This window comes from Dioscorea cayenensis, chromosome 9 (assembly GCF_009730915.1).
Source record: "Dioscorea cayenensis subsp. rotundata cultivar TDr96_F1 chromosome 9, TDr96_F1_v2_PseudoChromosome.rev07_lg8_w22 25.fasta, whole genome shotgun sequence".
NCBI classification, from domain to species: Eukaryota; Viridiplantae; Streptophyta; class Magnoliopsida; order Dioscoreales; family Dioscoreaceae; genus Dioscorea; species Dioscorea cayenensis.
In genome coordinates, this window is record NC_052479.1 from 17,263,387 (window position 1) to 17,267,481 (window position 4,095).

At 41.4% G+C, this 4,095-nt stretch overlaps 1 pseudogene; it reads right to left on the reverse strand.

The window, feature by feature from the left end:
• Positions 1–1,664: 1,664 nt before the first annotated feature.
• Positions 1,665–2,989, reverse strand: LOC120268540 (annotated as a pseudogene).
• Between the last annotated feature and the right edge of the window lie 1,106 nt (positions 2,990–4,095).

The window sequence follows — 4,095 nt, forward strand, 5'->3', positions numbered from 1 at the left end:
TCACATAGCTAAGAAGCGGATTAAGTGTTTTTATTCCCTACTCCCTGTGGATTCGATACCCGCTCATCCGGGATTATTACTTTGAAAAACCCGTGCACTTGCGGGATATATGCAAGGGGACCTTGTCAGAGGACCAATGCATTTCACCTTTCATGCAATCATCACAAAAGGGAGAGTTCTTTGCTTCGGGTAACCAAGCACAAAGAAGACCTTATGCACCTCACTAATTCTTTCCATATCGATGTCCTCTTATGCAAGAACTTCGTAGCATTCTCGATATGAGTCGAGAAAGTAAAGTTCTTGGCCATTACTCAATAGGGCACATACAAGCTTACTTAATTCCCTGTGCTTTCTCTTTTCTTTTTTATGGTAAGGCATCTCAAATCCATTCGCCAAACATTCCTTTGAAGAATGATTCATACCGGCAGTAGCCAAGACATCCATGTTGTCTTTCAATGATGATTTGCATTATAGGTGTAAGGCAAAAGACTTCCAATGCCTGTCTTAGATGTGACGACACGGCTCAACAAACCATTCATTAAACTCATGCAGGAGCATGCGATGGTCACATTAATAGACATGCGCTAGCTAAGAGAACTTCTTTAGGGTACTATTGGCTGGCTTACTGGGGGGAAGGACAGCATAGAGTTTATGCGTAGGTGTAAGGATTTTACATGGAGATTTCATCCATGCCCCTTCAACGTCTTTCTTTCACACCCGGTTTCGACCGTCTAATTCTTCCTCTAGTCATGGTCACTATTTTATTATCACCGCTACAGACTACTTCACCAAGTGGGTTGAAATAAGACAAATGGCTTTAATCGATTGGAAAGGCGTGGCGTGACATGCTTAATATGCACTCATCTTCTTTATTGAATCGGTTTTCCTAAGTCTATAGTCTTAGATAACGGTACCCAAACTGGGGGAATATATGCAACCGGAGTTTAGGATTACTAATCATTTAAGCACCCCTACGGTCAAGCTAAGGCCACAAACAAGACCACGCTTAGTATCCTAAGCTAAGGAAAAAAATAAGGATTGACATTTGAAACTATATACTACACGCGTTTATCGCACAACATTTTGTACCCAAACTCTATCTTCCTTGGTCTACAGGACAGAGGCTGAGATAGATATCCGCCAACTATTTCTCAACTTTTGAGAATTAGCAGCATGTTGAATGCTTACACGGCTTTCACTCTTAGACGAGAGCCAACAACATGCCATAGACCACTTGGTTACATACTTTAATAGGTTAGATTGGTCTCATGATCAGCGCATTCAATACCAGGCCCTTAAACGGCAGTTTGATAGGCTTTATAAGTTCGACACCAGGTTCCCAAGAATGCGTTTAAGCTTCTCACCGTTGATGGCGAACCCAGCCTACCTTCTATGCATATCAATCTAAATCCATTCTCTCATTACTCCGAATGAATTGCTCGCCCTCCCTCAAAAAAATGCAAAGGCGGTGAGATGGGAACTTGTCTCAGAGACCAAAAAAACAGAGGGTGGTTTGTAAATTTAAAGTTTGAAAGACTGGAACACTACTAGTCAGGATAGATTATTCTGGGAAGTAGCTAGTGGTAAGAATGATCTTAGGGCTGATTGGATCAGATCTAAATACTTGAAGGAAGACTTAGTTTGGGAGAATTTCATCTAATGCTTCACGGGCTCCTGAAGGGAAGACTATCTGATTCTCTAGAAAGAATGAGTTGAAACCCCCTAATTGTTTCTGCGAGAACAACATATTTCCCTAGAGAACCCGTAAATACTTCTGCCATGAAGAAAGGTTGTGATAAGAAATGAATAATTTTTCGTGCTCTTGCTACGGTTAAACGATCTTCTTCAGATAATTCGTCCAACCAAAGGATAAATATAATGTCCTGAAGTTCTTTGTAACGTTGTGAATTTTGCTTAACTTTTTGCTTGCGCAGTTTTATAATGTTCCTCGCCAACGATGCCAGGCTGTAACATAGTTGACGTTGAATCTAAAGGATCTACCGCTGGATAAATACCTTTGGCAGCTATCCTCTTGATAGTTTGGTAGTAGCATCTAAATTTGCAAATGTCGTGGCAGGAGCAGGGTCGGTCAAATCATCCGTAGGTACATAAACTGCTTGGATCAAAGTTATAGATCCCTCTTTGGTAGAAGTCATTCTTTCTTGCAAAGAACCTATTTGTTTCCAAATGGTGAGTTGATAACCCACTTCTCCCCAATAAGGTGGATACTTCTGATCCTTCTTGGATGAAATGAAAAATATTGTCGATGAATAGAAGGTAAAGCCAACAGAGATATAGAAACTGGTGCTATTACGGCTACACCTCCCGATTTGTCAGGTATACTGCAAAGAATGGCATGGATCGGTAGGAAATACCATTCTGGCACAATATGAGGCAGGGGTGGGCATCGGATTAGCAGGTATATAATTGTCGGGATGCCCCAAAACATTAGGAGCATAAAAAATCCAAATGGAAGAAAAGATAGCAAAAGCTACCCAACCTACTAGATCCTTTACATAAAAATAAGGGTAAGAAGCAATTTTATCCATCTCTGAATGTACACCCAATGGATTATTTGATCCATATTGATGCAATGCGGCCAGATGAAGAAGACTGGCGCCTACTAAAAATAAGGGGAGTAAATGATGAAGACTAAAAAAACGATTTAAGGTGGCATTGTCCACGGAGAAACCACCCCAAAGCCAAGTCACTATGGTATCTCCTACTACAGGTATGGCGCTAGCTAAGCTTGTAATTACTGTAGCTCCCCAAAAGCTCATCTGACCCCAAGGTGGTACGTATCCTATAAAAGCTGTCACAATCATTAAAAGGAATATGACAACTCCGAGACACCGAACAAATTCCCTAGGACTGCTATAACTCGCATAATATAGACCACGAAAAATATGAAGGTGAACCACAATGAGAAACATACTTGCCCCATTAGCATGCATATAATGGAGCAACCAGCCCCTTCAACATCTCTCATAACGTGTTCTACACTATTGAAAGCTAGATCCACATGAGGTGTGTGATGCATATCTAAAAAAATGCCAGTCACTATCTAAAAAAATGCCAGTCACTATCCATGCCATTCTTCGCTCGAGGGATCTTGCCTTGCTGTTCGAGAGTCGAAGCAAGGTTTGAAGAAGATGTTCTAGATCCATATTTGAGTGAGAGAGTAGGTTGACCTGTCTGCGGTTGATGCACCGGGATGGAATTTTAGTAGTAGTGGTCTCATAGTAGGCGCATTAGTAGCAGTAGGTAGGCTCGAGTATCATTCTTCATAGCATATCCGGCTTACCTTTGCCTAGTATCCCTCCATGTTCCGACGCCCCTCCCTGGTGTTATGCAGAGACAAAAGCCCGGGCATCAGAGATAGGGGCCTAAGTGTAAAAGGTTTCGATCTTCCAATCAACGATGATCTCGGCAGTGCAGTTATAAGCAAAAGCTCATGTTCTGAGTCGCTAGCTCCACCACAAACTAACAACAAAACGTTTTATGAAAGTAAATGCACAATCTTGATTTTCGTTAGACCACTTTCACTTTTCCCGACCATTACTCCATGATCTAATACATGGATATCTGATCCGGCTTGGTCCAATAAACTCAGGACATCTTTTAGTGGCTCATCCAAAGGTGTGAAATATCGGGTGGATATATCTTTTTTTGGCCCTCGGACTTCGGTTGTGTAATTCCTTTTTCTCAACAAACTTGATTGAACCGGATTACTTTCTTTCACTCCATCCACAACTACATTTTTTTGTTTTTTTGTTAAAAGCCTTTAAGTCTATATTCACTTGGTTTTATTTTTGGACTCGATTTTCTCATTTTCGTTGTCAAAGAGCTTTTTAACACCTTTCCCGAGCCTCTAACCTTACAACAACTACACTACCCAACCAGCCCAGATGATAAAAGGTCGAATCAGAGGGATGCAGGGCACAAAATGATGATCAAAGATGTTAAAGGATGCCTAATCAAAGCGGGGCAAACAAGAAGATCCGATCGAGTTAATGATGGACCGGATCTCGAAAGACGAGAGGCTTTCATAAAGACGTATGAGAAAGGGAGGGTCGAGAGAGGCTTATTGCACGA